This window comes from Anser cygnoides, chromosome 4 (genome assembly GCF_040182565.1).
Source record: "Anser cygnoides isolate HZ-2024a breed goose chromosome 4, Taihu_goose_T2T_genome, whole genome shotgun sequence".
In the NCBI taxonomy this organism is placed as follows: Eukaryota; Metazoa; Chordata; class Aves; order Anseriformes; family Anatidae; genus Anser; species Anser cygnoides.
In genome coordinates, this window is record NC_089876.1 from 43,155,810 (window position 1) to 43,172,941 (window position 17,132).

The following is a 17,132-nucleotide window of genomic DNA, read 5'->3' on the forward strand; positions in this document are numbered from 1 at the left end:
TGCACTGGCACCACTGGGGATGCAGTGCAGTGAGTCCAGAGAGTGCACTGACACCACTGGGGATGCAGTGCAGTAGGTCCAGAGAGTGCACTGGCACCACTGGGGATGCACAGCAGTGAGTCCACAGAGTGCACTGGCACCACTGGAGATGCAGTGCAGTGAGTCCAGAGAGTGCACTGGTACCACTGGGGATGCAGTACAGTGAGTCCAGAGAGTGCACTGGCACCACTGGGGATGCACAGCAGTGAGTCCAGAGAGTGCATTGGCACCACTGGGGATGCAGTGCAGTGAGTCCAGAGAGTGCACTGGCACCATTGGAGATGCAGTGCAGTGAGTCCAGTGAGTGCACTGGCACCACTGGGGATGCAGTGCAGTGAGTCCAGAGAGTGCACTGGCACCACTGGGGATGCACTGCAGTGAGTCCAGAGAGTGCACTGGCACCACTGGGGATGCACTGCAGTGAGTCCAGAGAGTTCACTGGCACCACTGGAGATGCACTTCAGTGAGTGCAGAGACTGCACTGGCACCACTGGGGATGCAGTGCAGTGAGTCCAGTGAGTGTACTGGCACCACTGGGGATGCACTGCAGTGAGTCCAGAGAGTGCATTGGCACCACTTGGGATGCACTGCAGTGAGTCCAGAGAGTGCACTTGCACCACTGGGGATGCACTGCAGTGAGTCCAGAGAGTGCACTGACACCACTGGGGATGCAGTGCAGTGAGTCCAGAGAGTGCACTGGCACCAATGGGGATGCACAGCAGTGAGTCCAGAGAGTGCACTGGCACCACTGGGGATGCAGTGCAGTGAGTCCAGAGAGTGCACTGGCACCACTGGGGATGCACTACAGTGAGTCCAGAGAGTGCACTGGCACCACTGGGGATGCACAGCAGTGAGTCCAGAGAGTGCATTGGCACCACTGGGGATGCAGTGCAGTGAGTCCAGAGAGTGCACTGGCACCACTGGGGATGCAGTGCAGTGAGTCCAGAGAGTGCACTGGCACCACTGGGGATGCAGTGCAGTGAGTCCAGAGAGTGCACTGGCACCACTGGGGATGCAGTGCAGTGAGTCCAGAGAGTGCACTGGCACCACTGGGGATGCACTGCAGTGAGTCCAGAGAGTTCACTGGCACCACTGGAGATGCACTTCAGTGAGTGCAGAGACTGCACTGGCACCACTGGGGATGCAGTGCAGTAAGTCCAGTGAGTGTACTGGAACCACTGGGGATGCACTGCAGTGAGTCCAGAGAGGGCATTGGCACCACTTGGGATGCACTGCAGTGAGTCCAGAGAGTGCACTTGCACCACTGGGGATGCAGTGCAGTGAGTCCAGAGAGTGCACTGGCACCAATGGGGATGCACTGCAGTGAGTCCAGAGAGTGCACTGGCACCACTGGGGATGCACTGCAGTGAGTCCAGAGAGTGCACTGGCACCACTGGAGATGCAGTGCAGTGAGTCCAGAGAGTGCACTGGCACCACTGGAGATGCAGTGCAGTGAGTCCAGAGAGTGCACTGGCACCACTGGGGATGCAATGCAGTGAGTCCAGAGAGTGCACTGGCACCACTGGGGATGCACTGCAGTGAGTCCAGAGAGTTCACTGGCACCACTGGGGATGCACTTCAGTGAGTGCAGAGACTGCACTGGCACCACTGGGGATGCAGTGCAGTGAGTCCAGTGAGTGTACTGGCACCACTGGGGATGCACTGCAGTGAGTCCAGAGAGTGCATTGGCACCACTTGGGATGCACTGCAGTGAGTCCAGAGAGCGCACTTGCACCACTGGGGATGCAGTGCAGTGAGTCCAGAGAGTGCACTGGCACCACTGGGGATGCAGTGCAGTGAGTCCAGAGAGTGCACTGGCACCAATGGGGATGCACAGCAGTGAGTTCACAGAGTGCACTGGCACACCTGGGGATGCAGTGCAGTGAGTCCAGAGAGTGCACTGGCACCACTGGGGATGCACTGCAGTGAGTCCAGAGAGTGCTCTGGCACCACTGGCGATGCAGTGCAGTGAGTCCAGAGAGTGCACTAGCACCACTGGGGATGCAGTGCAGTCAGTCCAGAGAGTGCACTGGCACCACTGAGAATGCCCTTCAGTGAGTCCAGAGAGTGCACTGGCACCACGGTGGATGCACTGCAGTGAGTCCACAGAGTGCACTAGCACCACTGGGGATGATGCAGTGCAGTGAGTCCATAGAGTGTACTGGCACCACTGGGGATGCACTGCAGTGAGTCCAGAGAGTTCACTGGCACCACTGGGGATGCACTTCAGTGAGTCCAGAGAGCGCACTGGCACCACTGGGGATGCAGTGCAGTGAGTCCAGAGAGTACACTGGCACCACTGAGAATGCACTTCAGTGAGTCCAAAGAGTGCACTGGCACCACTGGGGATGCACTGCAGTGAGTCCAGAGAGTGCACTAGCACCACTGGGAATGTAGTGCAGTGAATCCAGTGAGTGCACTGGCACCAGTGGGGATGCAGTGCAGTGAGTCCAGAGAGTGCACTGGCACCACTGGGGATGCACTGCAGTGAGCCCAGTGAGTGCACTGGCACCACTGGAGATGCAGTACAGTGAGTCCAGTGAATGCACTGGCAACACTGGCGATGCAGTGCAGTGACTCCAGAGAGTGCACTGGCACCACTGGTGATGCAGTATAGTGAGTCCAGTGAGTGCACTGGCACCACTGGGGATGCACTGCAGTGAGTCCAGAGAGTGCACTGGCACCACTGGGGATGTACTGCAGTGAGTCCAGAGAGTGCACTGGCACCACTGATGATGCAGTACAGTGAGTCCAGTGAGTGCACTGGCACCACTGGGGATGCAGTGCAGTGACTCCAGAGAGTGCACTGGCACCACTGGGGATGCAGTGCAGTGAGTCCAGAGAGTGCACTGGCACCACTGGGGATGCACTGCAGTGAGTCCAGAGAGTGCACTGGCACCACTGGGGATGCACTGCAGTGAGTCCACAGAGTGCACTGGTACCACTGGGGATGCAGTGCAGTGAGTCCAGAGAGCTCACTGGCACCACTGGGGATGCAGTGCAGTGAGTCCAGAGAGTGCACTGGCACCACTGGGGATGCACTGCAGTGAGTCCAGAGAGCGCACAGGCACCACTGGGGATGCACTGCAGTGAGTCCACAGAGTGCACTGGCACCACTGAGAATGCACTTCAGTGAGTCCAGAGAGTGCACTGGTACCACTGGGGATGCACTGCAGTGAGTTCAGAGAGTGCACTAGCACCACTGGGGATGCAGTGCAGTGAATCCAGTGAGTGCACTGGCACCACTGGGGATGCAGTGCAGTGAGTCAAGAGAGTGCACTGGCACCACTGGGGATGCACTGCAGTGAGCCCAGAGAGTGCACTGGCACCACTGGGGATGCAGTGCAGTGAGTCCAGAGAGTGCACTGGCACCAATTGGGATGCACAGCAGTGAGTTCACAGAGTGCACTGGCACACCTGGGGATGCAGTGCAGTGAGTCCAGAGAGTGCACTGGCACCACTGGGGATGCACTGCAGTGAGTCCAGAGAGTGCTCTGGCACCACTGGGGAAGCAGTGCAGTGAGTCCAGAGAGTGCACTGGCACCACTGGGGATGCAGTGCAGTGAGTCCAGAGAGTGCACTGGCACCACTGGTGATGCACTGCAGTTACTCCAGAGAGTGCACTGGCACCACTGGGGTTGCGGTTCGGTGAGTCCAGAGAGTGCACTGGCACCACTGGGGATGCAGTGCAGTCAGTCCAGTGAGTGTACTGGCACCACTGGGGATGCACTGCAGTGAGTCCAGAGAGTGCACTGGCACCACTGAGAATGCCCTTCAGTGAGTCCAGAGAGTGCACTGGCACCACTGGGGATGCACTGCAGTGAGTCCACAGAGTGCACTAGCACCACTGGGGATGCAGTGCAGTGAGTCCAGAGAGTGCACTGGCACCACTGGGGATGCACTTCAGTGAGTCCAGAGAGTGCACTGGCACCACTGGGGATGCAGTGCAGTGAGTCCAGAGAGTGCATTGGCACCACTGGGGATGCAGTGCAGTGAGTCCAGAGAGTGCACTGGCACCACTGGGGATGCACTGCAGTGAGTCCACAGAGTGCACTGGTACCACTGGGGATGCAGTGCAGTGAGTCCAGAGAGTGCACTGGCACCACTGGGGATGCACTGCGGTCACTCCAGAGAGTGCACTGGCACAACTGGGGATGCAGCGCAGTGACTCTAGAGAGTGCACTGGCACCACTGGGGATGCACTGCAGTGAGTCCAGAGAGTGCACTGGCACCACTGGGGATGCAGTGCAGTGAGTCCAGAGAGTGCACTGGCACCACTGGGGATGCAGTGCAGTGAGTCCAGAGAGTGCACTGGCACCACTGGGGATGCACTGCAGTGAGTCCAGAGAGCGCACTGGCACCACTGGGGATGCACTGCAGTGAGTCCACAGAGTGCACTGGCACCACTGAGAATGCACTTCAGTGAGTCCAGAGAGTGCACTGGTACCACTGGGGATGCACTGCAGTGAGTCCAGAGAGTGCACTAGCACCACTGGGGATGCAGTGCAGTGAGTCCAGAGAGTGCACTGGCACCACTGGGGATGCAGTGCAGTGAGTCAAGAGAGTGCACTGGCACCACTGGGGATGCACTGCAGTGAGCCCAGAGAGTGCACTGGCACCACTGGGGATGCGGTGCCGGGAGTCCAGAGAGTGCACTGGCACCACTGGGGATGCAGTGCAGTGAGTCCAGAGAGTGCACTGGCACCACTGGGGATGCAGTGCAGTGAGTCCAGAGAGCTCACTGGCACCACTGGGGATGCAGTGCAGTGAGTCCAGAGAGTGCACTGGCACCACTGGGGATGCACTGCAGTGAGTCCAGAGAGCGCACTGGCACCACTGGGGATGCACTGCAGTGAGTCCACAGAGTGCATTGGCACCACTGAGAATGCACTTCAGTGAGTCCAGAGAGTGCACTGGTACCACGGGGAATGCACTGCAGTGAGTCCAGAGAGTGCACTAGCACCACTGGGGATGCAGTGCAGTGAATCCAGTGAGTGCACTGGCACCACTGGGGATGCAGTGCAGTGAGTCAAGAGAGTGCACTGGCACCACTGGGGATGCACTGCAGTGAGCCCAGAGAGTGCACTGGCACCACTGGGGATGCAGTGCAGTGAGTCCAGAGAGTGCACTGGCACCAATTGGGATGCACAGCAGTGAGTTCACAGAGTGCACTGGCACACCTGGGGATGCAGTGCAGTGAGTCCAGAGAGTGCACTGGCACCACTGGGGATGCACTGCAGTGAGTCCAGAGAGTGCTCTGGCAGCACTGGGGATGCAGTGCAGTGAGTCCAGAGAGTGCACTGGCACCACTGGGGATGCAGTGCAGTGAGTCCAGAGAGTGCACTGGCACCACTGGTGATGCACTGCAGTTACTCCAGAGAGTGCACTGGCACCACTGGGGATGCAGTGCAGTCAGTCCAGTGAGTGTTCTGGCACCACTGGGGATGCACTGCAGTGAGTCCAGAGAGTGCACTGGCACCACTGGGGATGCCCTTCAGTGAGTCCAGAGAGTGCACTGGCACCACTGGGGATGCACTGCAGTGAGTCCACAGAGTGCACTAGCACCACTGGGGATGCAGTGCAGTGAGTCCAGAGAGTGCACTGGCACCACTGGGGATGCACTTCAGTGAGTCCAGAGAGTGCACTGGCACCACTGGGGATGCAGTGCAGTGAGTCCAGAGAGTGCATTGGCACCACTGGGGATGCAGTGCAGTGAGTCCAGAGAGTGCACTGTCACCACTGGGGATGCACTGCAGTGAGTCCACAGAGTGCACTGGTACCACTGGGGATGCAGTGCAGTGAGTCCAGAGAGTGCACTGGCACCACTGGGGATGCACTGCGGTCACTCCAGAGAGTGCACTGGCACAACTGGGGATGCAGCGCAGTGACTCTAGAGAGTGCACTGGCACCACTGGGGATGCACTGCAGTGAGTCCAGAGAGTGCACTGGCACCACTGGGGATGCAGTGCAGTGAGTCCAGAGAGTGCACTGGCACCACTGGGGATGCAGTGCAGTGAGTCCAGAGAGTGCACTGGCACCACTGGGGATGCACTGCAGTGAGTCCAGAGAGCGCACTGGCACCACTGGGGATGCACTGCAGTGAGTCCACAGAGTGCACTGGCACCACTGAGAATGCACTTCAGTGAGTCCAGAGAGTGCACTGGTACCACTGGGGATGCACTGCAGTGAGTCCAGAGAGTGCACTAGCACCACTGGGGATGCAGTGCAGTGAATCCAGTGAGTGCACTGGCACCACTGGGGATGCAGTGCAGTGAGTCAAGAGAGTGCACTGGCACCACTGGGGATGCAGTGCAGTGAGTCCAGAGAGTGCACTGGCACCCATGGGGATGCACTGAAGTGAGTCCAGAGAGTGCTCTGGCACCACTGGGGATGCAGTGCAGTGAGTCCAGAGAGTGCACTGGCACCACTGGGGATGCAGTGCAGTGAGTCCAGAGAGTGCACTGGCACCACTGGTGATGCACTGCAGTTACTCCAGAGAGTGCACTGGCACCACTGGGGATGCGGTGCGGTGAGTCCAGAGAGTGCACTGGCACCACTGGGGATGCAGTGCAGTCAGTCCAGTGAGTGTACTGGCACCACTGGGGATGCACTGCAGTGAGTCCAGAGAGTGCACTGGCACCACTGAGAATGCCCTTCAGTGAGTCCAGAGAGTGCACTGGCACCACTGGGGATGCACTGCAGTGAGTCCACAGAGTGCACTAGCACCGCTGGGGATGCAGTGCAGTGAGTCCAGAGAGTGCACTGGCACCACTGGGGATGCACTTCAGTGAGTCCAGAGAGTGCACGCGCTCCACTGGGGATGCAGTACAGTGAGTCCAGAGAGTGCACTGGCACCACTGGGGATGCAGTGCAGTGAGTCCAGAGAGTGCACTGGCAGCACAGAGGATGCAGTGCAGTGAGTCCAGAGAGTGCTCTGGCACCACTGGGGATGCAGTGCAGTGAGTCCAGAGAGTGCACTGGCACCACTGGGGATGCACTGCAGTGAGTCCAGAGAGTGCACTGGCACCACTGGGGATGCACTTCAGTGAGTCCAGAGAGTGCACTGGCACCACTGGTGATGCACTGCAGTGAGTCCAGAGAGTGCACTGGCACCACTGGGGATGCACTGCAGTGAGTCCAGAGAGTGCACTGGCACCACTGGGGATGCAGTGCAGTGAGTCCAGAGAGTGCACTGGCACCACTGGGGATGCGGTGCAGTGAGTCCAGTGAGTGCACTGGCACCACTGGGGATGCAGTGCAGTGAGTGCAGAGAGTGCACTGGCACCACTGGACATGCAGTGCAGTGAGTCCAGAGAGTGCACTGGCACCACTGGGGATGCAGTGCAGTGAGTCCAGAGAGTGCACTGGCACCACTGGACATGCAGTGCAGTGAGTCCAGAGAGTGCATTGGCACCACTGGGGATGCAGTGCAGTGAGTCCAGAGAGTGCACTGGCAATACTAGGGATGCAGTGCAGTGAGTCCAGAGATTGCACTGGCACCACTGGGGATGCACTGCAGTGAGTCCAGAGAGCGCACTTGCACCACTGGGGATGCAGTGCAGTGAGTCCAGAGAGTGCACTGGCACCACTGGGGATGCACTGCAGTGAGTCCAGAGAGTGCACTGGCACCAATGGGGATGCACAGCAGTGAGTCCACAGAGTGCACTGGCACCACTGGGGATGCAGTACAGTGAGTCCAGAGAGTGCACTGGCACCACTGGGGATGCAGTGCAGTGAGTCCAGAGAGTGCTCTGGCACCACTGGCGATGCAGTGCAGTGAGTCCAGAGAGTGCACTAGCACCACTGGGGATGCAGTGCAGTCAGTCCAGTGAGTGTACTGGCACCACTGGGGATGCACTTCAGTGAGTCCAGAGAGTGCACTGGCACCACTGAGAATGCACTTCAGTGAGTCCAGAGAGTGCACTGGCACCACTGGGGATGCAGTGCAGTGAGTCCAGAGAGTGCACTGGCTCCACTGGGGATGCAGTGCAGTGAGTCCAGAGAGTGCTCTGGCACCACTGGGGATGCAGTCCAGTGAGTCCAGTGAATGCACTGGCACCACTGGGGATGCTGTGCAGTGAGTCCAGAGAGTGCACTGGCACCACCTGTGATGCAGTACAGTGTGTCCAGTGAGTGCACTGGCACCACTGGGGATGCAGTGCTGTGACTCCGGAGAGCGCACTGGCACCACTGGGGATGCAGTGCAGTCAGTCCAGTGAGTGCACTGGCACCACTGGGGATGCAGTGCAGTGAGTGCAGAGAGTGCAATGGCACCAATGGGGATGCACTTCAGTGAGTCCAGAGAGTGCACTGGCACCACTGGGGATGCAGTGCAGTGAGTCCAGAGAGTGCACTGGCACCACTGGGGCTGCAGTGCAGTGAGTCCAGAGAGTGCACTGGCACCACTGGGGATGCACTGCAGTGAGTCCAGAGATTGCACTGGCACCACTGGGGATGCAGTGCAGTGAGTCCAGAGAGTGCACTGGCACCACTGGGGATGCACTACAGTGAGTCCACAGAGTGCACTGGCACCACTGGGGATGCTCTGCAGTGAGTCCAGAGATTGCACTGGCACCACTGGGGATGCAGTGCAGTGAGTGCAGAGAGTGCACTGGCACCACTGGGGATGCACTTCAGTGAGTTCAGAGAGTGCACTTGCACCGCTGGGGATGGGTTTCAAGCCAACTGCATTAACCGCTCATGCTTCTTTCTTATGAGACGTTAGTAAACCAATTACATAGCCTTGTCAAGACTAAATCACAGGTAAAAATCCTGTACATCTCATGTGGCCAACCACTCCCAACTAGGATTCCAAGAACCAGGAGGTTCGGTGAAAATAGGGCTAGTGCTATTAGAGGGGTGATTATTAGGGTAAGCCCTAAGCTGTCTTTAATGGAGAAGTATGGGTGGAATGGGATTTTGTCGCAGTCTGATACGATTCCTAGTGGGTTATTTGAGCCTGATTCGTGTAGGAAGTTTAGGTGGACTAGGGTGATTCCTGCAATTAGGAAGGGCAGTAGGAAGTGGATGGCGAAGAATCGGGTTAAGGTTGGATTGTCTACTGAGAATCCTCCTCAGGCTCATTCTACTAGAATTTGCCCAATGTACGGGATGGCTGAGAATAGGTTGGTGATTACGGTGGCCCCTCAGAATGACATTTGTCCTCATGGTAGGACATACCCTACGAAGGCAGTTGCTATTAGGGTGAGTAGGAGGATTACTCCTGTGTTTCAGGTTTCTTTGTATAGGTAGGAGCCGTAGTAGAGGCCTCGTCCGATGTGTAAGTAGATGCAGATAAAGAAGAGCGAAGCACCGTTGGCGTGGAGGTTGCGGATGAGCCATCCGTACTGGACGTCTCGGCATGTGTGAGCTACTGAGGAGAAGGCGAGTGAAGTGTCTGCGGTGTAGTGTATGGCTAGTAGCAGGCCTGTTAGGATTTGTGTGGCTAAGCAGATGGCTAGAAGGGAGCCGAAGTTTCATCAGGCAGAGATGTTGGAGGGGGCGGGTAGGTCGATTAGGGAGTTGTTGATTATTTTTAGTAGGGGATGGGATTTGCGGATGTTAGGGGCCATTAGTGAGTCTGTGTGTTATTAGGATTATTACCAGGATGGAGAGGGCGAAGGATCCTAGGTAGGCCTTAATTAGCCCTGTGTGTATTGAGGTTGCGGCTTTGCTTGCGGCTACTTGTAGTTCAGCAAGGCCCTCTGGCCCTATTTTTTTGAGTCAGGAGAGGTCGATCAAGTGTAGGGCAATGTTTTGTCCCTTTTCTAGTAGGTTTTTGGAGAAGAATCGGTGTACTAGGGGGTTGAAGTACCCTAATGCAGAGGAGAAGTTTATGAGGGGGTTTGGTTTGGGGTGAGTGAGGGTGTGTGTTATGTTCGATAGTTCTAGGGCTAGGATGATTCCTAGGATTGTTATGAGGATGGCAGCGGTTTTGGTGATAAGGGGTATGGTTATTGGGGGGGTTTTGGTTGGTGTGATGAAAGAGGTAATGATTATTCCTGCTGTAATGCTGCCTAGGGCGAGTCGGGTTAGGGGGGCGGTGATTAGTGGGTTGTTTTCGTTTATTGATACTATTGGGGGGATTCGGGTTTGTCCAGCTTGGACTAGGATGGTTATGCGGATGCTGTAGGTTGCGGTGAATGCTGTGGCTATAAGGGTTAGGAGTAGGGCTCAAGTATTTAGGTATGATGTGTTTAAGCTTTCGATGATGAGGTCTTTTGAGTAGAATCCGGCTAGGAATGGGGTTCCTATCAGCGCCAGGTTTCCGATGGTTAGGCAGGAAGTAGTGACTGGGAGTATTTTCTGTAGGCCTCCTATCTTTCGGATATCTTGTTCTCCGTTTAGGTTGTGGATGATAGACCCTGAGCATAGGAATAGTATGGCTTTAAAGAAGGCATGGGTTGAGATGTGTAGGAAGGCTAGTTGTGGGAGGTTTAGTCCGATAGTGACTATTATTAGTCCTAGTTGGCTGGATGTTGAGAAAGCAATGATTTTTTTGATGTCATTTTGGGTTAGGGCGCATGTGGCAGTGAATAGGGTTGATAGAGCACCTAGGCATAGGCAGGCAGTTAGGGCTGTCTGGTTGGTGGCTAGCAGGGGGTGCATGCGGATGAGCAGGAAGATTCCGGCTACTACTATGGTACTGGAGTGCAGTAGGGCTGATACTGGGGTGGGGCCTTCTATTGCTGCGGGCAGTCATGGGTGGAGTCCAAATTGGGCGGATTTTCCTGCGGCTGCGAGGATTAATCCTATGAGGGGGAGGATTGGGGTTTGGTGGGGGTGTATGGCTTGTTGGATCTCTCAGGTGTTGAATGTTGAAGCTAGTCATGCTATGCTCAGGATCAGTCCGATGTCTCCGATTCGGTTGTAGATTACGGCTCGTAGGGCGGCGGTGTTGGCATCTGCTCGGCCTTGTCATCAGCCGATGAGAAGGAAGGACATGATTCGTACTCCTTCCCAGCCTACGAATAGGAGGAATATGTTGTTTGCGGTTGTTAGGAGGAGTATGGCGACTAGGAATGTCAGTAGGTAGGTGAAAAATTTTGTTACGTATGGCTCTGAGGCCATGTATCATATGGCGAATTGTAGGATTGATCATGTTACAAATAGGGCGATTGGAAGAAATGTTATTGAGTATTGGTCTATTTTTAGGCTCAGGGGGATTTTAAAGTTTATAATGAATTTTCACTCCCAGTGGCAGGTGACAGATTCTACTCCCGAGTAGATGAATGCGGTTGTAGGGGCTAGGCTAATTAGGAATGCGGTTTTAACAGCGCGGGTGGTGGCTTGTGGGGTGTTTTTAAAGTTTTTAAATAGAAATGGCAGGATGATTGGGGTTAGGAGGATTGTCAGCGTGAGTAGTGTGAGGGAGTTGATTAGTAGTGTGGGGTTCACTACTTTTACTTGGATTTGCACCAAGATGGGTGGTTCCTAAGACCAGTGGATTGCTGTTATCCTTTAAAAGTAAGGGGGCTGAGGTTTTAGGCTCAGATGTAAGAGTTAGCAGCTCTTGTTGGTTAAACCCTCCCCTCGGCAGGTAAGAAGGTTTGAACTTCTATTCTTAGAATCACAGTCTAATGTTTGGTTTAAACTATACTTGCATGAGGGGATTCCGGAGATCAGTTCGGGTTTGAGGATTAGGAGGAATATTGGGATAATGTGGAGTGTTATGAGCAGGTGTTCTCGCGTGGTTGAGTTTTGCGTAGATGTGATGTGGGAGGGGATTGAGCCTCGTTGGGTCATTAGTAGTATGAATAAGGTGTAGGAGGCGGTTAGTAGGGTTGCGATTCCTGTTAGGATGATCGTGAAGGCAGATCAGTTGAATAAGGTGATTATAATGGTTAGCTCTGCTATGAGGTTTGTTGTTGGGGGTAAGGCTATGTTTGTTAGATTGGCCAGCAATCATCAGGTAGCTATGAGTGGTAGGAGAGGTTGTAGGCCTCGTGTGAGTAGTAGAATTCGGCTGTGCGTACGTTCATAGTTTGTGTTGGCTAGGCAGAATAGTATGGAGGAAGTTAGTCCATGGGAAATTATTAGGATCATTGCCCCTGAGAATGATCAGTGGGTTTGGATTATTCCTGCGGCGATAACTAGGCCTATGTGGCTAACGGATGAATAAGCGATTAGTGATTTTAGGTCTGTCTGTCGTAGGCAGATTGAGCTAGTCATTAGGGCGCCTCATAGGGCCAGGGTTAGGAAGGGGTAGTGCAGGAGGTTGGACAGTGGGCCCATAAATAGAGTGACTCGTATAATTCCGTATCCTCCTAGCTTTAGTAGTAGGGCGGCGAGGAGTATTGAGCCTGCGATGGGTGCTTCTACGTGGGCTTTTGGCAGTCAGAGGTGTAGGCCGTATAGTGGGGCTTTTACTATGAATGCTATGAGCAGTGCTAGACCTGATAGTATTCCTGTCCATGAGGTGGATAGGGTTGGGTGGGTTAGTTGTAGGGTTGGCAGGTGCAGGGTGCCAATTTTCACGTATAGGTGTATGATTGTGATTAGCAGGGGTAGAGAGCTTACTGGCGTGTAGAATAGCAGGTAGATGCCAGCGCTTAGGCGTTCTGGTTGGTTCCCCCATCGGGTGATTAAGATTAGGGTGGGAATGAGGGTTGCTTCAAATGAGATGTAAAATAGTGCTAGTTCTGTGGTGGAAAAGGCTAGTAGGATGAATGGCTGGACTGCGACTAAGGTTGAGATAAAGATTCGTTTGCGTTGTAGGGGTTCTTGTTGCAGGTGGTTTTGGCTTGCTATGATTATGAGTGGGAGTAGTCAGCAGGATAGTACTAGGAGGGGGGATGAGATTTGGTCAATTCCTGTTCAGTTGGATAAAAATTTGTAGGGGTAGTAGGTTGGGATTAATCACTGTAGGCTTAGGGCAGCGATTAGGAGGCTGTATAAGGTGGTGTTAGTCCATAGAAATTTTGGTGGAGACAGCAGGGCTGTTGGAAGAAGTATGATTGTGGGTAGGATGATTTTTAGCATTGCAGGAGGTTTAGGTTGTGTAGATGGTCGGAGCCATGTGTGCGGGTGGAGGCTACTAGGATGGCCAGGCCTGTGCCCGCCTCACACGCTGAGAAGGTTAGCATGAGAATTGGTACCATGGTGAATGAGGAGACTTGGTTTTCGATGGATCATATTGATAGGCCTACGAATATCGATAATATTATGCTTTCAAGGCATAGTAGGGCGGATACTAGGTGGGTTCGGTGGAAGGCTAGTCCTAGTCCGCTGAAAATGAAGGCTGAGTAGAAGCTTAAATGTAGGGGCGACATAAGAAAGTTACAGGGTTGGCTGTAATCTGCTGGGTCGAAACCAGCTATCTTTTTGGTTAGACTAACTTTCTGTTATTCTGCTCATTCTAGGCCCCCTTGAATTCACTCGTAGGCCAGTCCGAGTGTTAGGAGAAGGAGGATCACTACAGTTCAGGTGAGGGTCATTAGGGGGGATTGGAGTTGGACGGCTCATGGCAGGGGGAGTAGGAGGGCGATTTCTAGGTCGAATAGGACGAACAGGATGGCTACTGAGGAAGAATCGGACTGAGAATGGTAATCGAGCAGATCCAAGTGGGTCGAATCCACATTCGTACGGTGAGAGTTTCTCTGAGTCGGGGTTTATTTGGGCGAGTCAGAAGTTTAATGCGGTTAGGGCGGCGCTTAGGATTGATGATAGGGCGAATATGAACATGAGTGCGTTCATTGCTCTCCTCTGGGTTTATACCAGATTCTAGAGATTGGAAGTCAATTGTAATTAATATACTAGAAGAGCAAGATCCTCATCAGTAGATGGTTATGTAGAGGAATAGTCAGATGACGTCTACGAAGTGTCAGTATCAGGCTGCTGCCTCGAATCCGAAGTGGTGGTCTGATGTAAAGTGGAACTTGATCAGTCGGAAGAGGCAGACGGTCAGGAAGGAGGATCCGATGATTACGTGGAGTCCGTGGAATCCAGTGGCAACGAAGAAGGTAGATCCGTAGACGCTATCGGCGATTGAGAATGGGGCTTCGTGGTATTCTATTGCTTGTAGGGCTGTGAAGTAGAATCCCAGGAGGATCGTTAGGGTTAGGGCGTGGATGGCGTGTTTTCGGTTTCCTTCTGTGATGCTGTGATGGGCTCACGTTACGGTAATGCCTGAGGCTAGTCGGATGGCTGTGTTTAGTAGGGGGACTTCTATCGGGTTGAGTGGTTTAATTCCTGTTGGGGGTCATTGGCCTCCTAGTTCTGGGGTTGGGGCCAGGCTCGAGTGGAAGAACGCTCAGAAGAACCCTAAGAAGAAGAATGCTTCGGATGTGATGAAAAGGATTATGCCGTATCGTAGGCCTTTTTGGACTGTGGGAGTGTGATGGCCTTGGAAGGTGCTTTCTCGTACAATGTCTCGTCATCATTGGAGTATTACTAGGAGTATTGAGATGAGGCCTAGGGTTAGTAGTATGGATGAGTTGTAGTGGAATCACATGATTAATCCTGAGGTTGTGAGTAGGGCGGCGGCTGCCCCGAAGATTGGTCAAGGGCTTGGGTCAACTATGTGGTATGAGTGTGCTTGGTGTGCCATTAGATGTTTTCTTGTAAGTATAGGCTTAGAAGGAGCACGAAGACGTAGGCCTGGATTATGGCTACTGCTACTTCTAGGATGGTTAGGAGTAGTAGGATGATTATTGTTAGGATGGATACTGCAGGAAGGGTGGGTATTAATGCAATGGAGGCTGTAGAGATGAGTTGGATGAGTAAGTGTCCTGCTGTAAGGTTGGCTGTAAGGCGGACTCCGAGGGCTAGGGGGCGGATTAGTAGGCTGGTTGTTTCGATCAGGATTAGTGCGGGGATTAGGGGTGTAGGGGTACCTTCGGGTAATAGGTGGGCTAAAGAGGCTGATGGTTGGTTTCGTAGGCCTGTTAGTAGTGTGGCGAGCCATAGTGGGAAGGCTAGGGCTATGTTCATAGATAGTTGGGTGGTTGGGGTGAATGTATATGGAAGGAGGCCTAGAAGGTTGATTGTAAGAAGTATGATTATTAGGGATGTAAATATTATGGCTCATTTGTGGCCATTTTTGTTGAGTGGGACTATTAGTTGTTTTGTGATTAGGTGAAGGAGTCATGTTTGGATAGTAGAAAGGCGGTTGTTGATTCATCGGTTGTTTGGGGACGGGAATAGTAGGGCTGGGAAGAGTAGGGATAGTAGGATTAAGGGGATGCCAAATAGATTGGGGCTGGAAAATTGGTCAAAGAAGCTTAGGTTCATGGTCAGGATCATGGTGTGGGTTTGGTAGTGAGGGAGGTCTTATTTGATGGGGGGTTGGTTGTGGTGAAGGCTAGTAGTTTTGGTTGGATGAGGAGTGCTAGGGTTAATCAGGTTATAATTATGATTGAAAATCATGGTGCGGGGTTAAGCTGTGGCATATCATTAAGGAGGGGGAAGTCCCTCTTTGGCTAGCTTAAAAGGCTAGTGCTGTTGCATAGCTTCTTAATGATTAGGATGATGATAGAAGGGACGATCAGGCCTCAAAATGTGGGAGTGGGGTTGATTCTACTACAATGGGTATGTAGCTGTGATTAGCCCCGCAAATTTCTGAGCATTGTCCGTAAAAAATCCCAGGCCGGGTGGTAATGAATGAAGTTTGGTTTAGTCGGCCTGGGATTGCGTCTGTTTTAACTCCGAGCGTTGGGACTGCTCAGGAGTGGAGTACGTCTCCTGCAGTAATGATCACGCGGATGGGGGATTCTATTGGGATAACTACGCGGTGGTCAACTTCTAGCAGTCGGAAGTGGCCGTTGGGTAAGTCTGGGGTGGGCACTATGTAGGAGTCGAATGATAGGTCTTTGAAGTCTGTGTATTCGTAGCTTCAGTATCATTGGTGGCCGATGGCTTTTAGGGTGAGGTCTGGTTCATCGATTTTGTCCATTATGTAGAGGATTTGTAGGGATGGGAGGGCGAGGAGTACCAGGACGATAGCAGGTAGGATTGTCCAGATCAGCTCTGCTTCTTGGGCGTCTACAGCATTGGACGAGAGTTTTTCTGTTAGTATGTGGGCTAAAAGGTAGAGAACTAGGCTGCAGATAGCTAGGGCAACGATTAGGGCGTGGTCGTGGAATTCAACGAGTTCTTCTATGATGGGTGATGAGGCGTCTTGGAATCCTAGTTGGGAGTGGTTGGCCACATGAGATGTACAGGATTTTTACCTGTGATTTAGTCTTGACAAGGCTATGTAATTGGTTTACTAACGTCTCATAAGAAAGAAGCATGAGCGGTTAATGCAGTTGGCTTGAAACCAGCATGTGAGGGTTCGATTCCTTCCTTTCTTGTACTTGGACGAAGGCCGGTTCCTCGAAAGTATGGTATGGGGGAGGGCAGCCGTGGATTCATTCAACGTTTGTGGTAGTTAGTTCTGGTTGTAGGACTTTTCGTTTGGCCGGAAAGGCTTCTCAGATGATGAATATTAGTATGATTACGGCTACTATTGAGATTAGGGAGCCGATGGAGGAAATGGTGTTTCATAGTGTGTAGGCGTCGGGATAGTCCGAGTATCGTCGGGGTATTCCTGCTAGGCCTAGGAAGTGCTGGGGGAAGAACGTTAGGTTTACTCCTGTAAATATTACCCCGAAGTGGGCTTTTGCTCATGTTTGGTGTAGGGTAAACCCAGTGAGTAGTGGGAATCAGTGAGTAAATCCTGCTAGAATGGCAAAGACGGCGCCTATGGATAGGACGTAGTGGAAGTGGGCAACTACGTAGTACGTGTCGTGCAGGGCGATGTCTAGGGAAGAGTTTGCAAGAACGATTCCTGTTAATCCTCCGATGGTAAATAGGAAGATAAATCCTAGAGCTCATAGTATTGGGGGGGTCTCATTTGATTGTTCCTCCGTGCAGGGTGGCTAGTCAGCTAAATACTTTGATTCCGGTAGGGATGGCAATGATTATAGTGGCTGATGTAAAGTAGGCTCGGGTATCAACGTCTATTCCTACTGTAAACATGTGGTGAGCTCAGACGATGAATCGTAGGAAGCCGATGGATAGTATGGCTCAGACTATTCCCATGTAGCCGAAGGGCTCCTTTTTGCCTGAGTAGTACGTGACTACGTGTGAGATGATTCCGAACCCCGGTAGGA

General features: G+C 53.3%; 1 pseudogene; it reads right to left on the bottom strand.

The window, feature by feature from the left end:
* Positions 1 to 13,803: 13,803 nt before the first annotated feature.
* LOC136790706 (cytochrome c oxidase subunit 3-like) lies at positions 13,804 to 15,217 on the bottom strand (annotated as a pseudogene).
* Between the last annotated feature and the right edge of the window lie 1,915 nt (positions 15,218 to 17,132).